This window comes from Penaeus monodon, chromosome 21 (genome assembly GCF_015228065.2).
Source record: "Penaeus monodon isolate SGIC_2016 chromosome 21, NSTDA_Pmon_1, whole genome shotgun sequence".
NCBI lineage: Eukaryota > Metazoa > Arthropoda > Malacostraca > Decapoda > Penaeidae > Penaeus > Penaeus monodon.
The window spans coordinates 28,588,787-28,589,081 of NC_051406.1; the positions used below are offsets into that span (position 1 = coordinate 28,588,787).

Below are 295 nucleotides of genomic sequence, written 5' to 3' on the forward strand. Positions count from 1 at the left end.
TGTTTTCATGAAATGATAGTCACCAAAGGGTTAAGAACAAGAAAATCAGAAATACCTCTGTCATACTTAACCCATTGCCTTCCAGTGAGACATAGCTCATGTCATGGCTGACTTGATCATGATCTGGGTGATGTGCTATTCTCATCACGACCAATTTGGTTGTGGCTACAGAGGACGGATCATTTATGTCACATTACTATTATGCTATGATGTGTGTATTGCATGTTATGCTGACCTTTATAAGGTACCCTCATGTTCATATACCTTGGGGTATATGCATTAAAGCAAAAAACTA

The 295-nt window shown here is 38.3% G+C and overlaps 1 protein-coding gene across 2 annotated transcripts in view; it reads left to right on the forward strand.

The window, feature by feature from the left end:
- Positions 1 to 295, forward strand: part of LOC119586411 (rho guanine nucleotide exchange factor 7-like) — a gene marked incomplete at both ends in the record, with an annotated part of 85,656 nt that overhangs the window by 11,639 nt on the left and 73,722 nt on the right.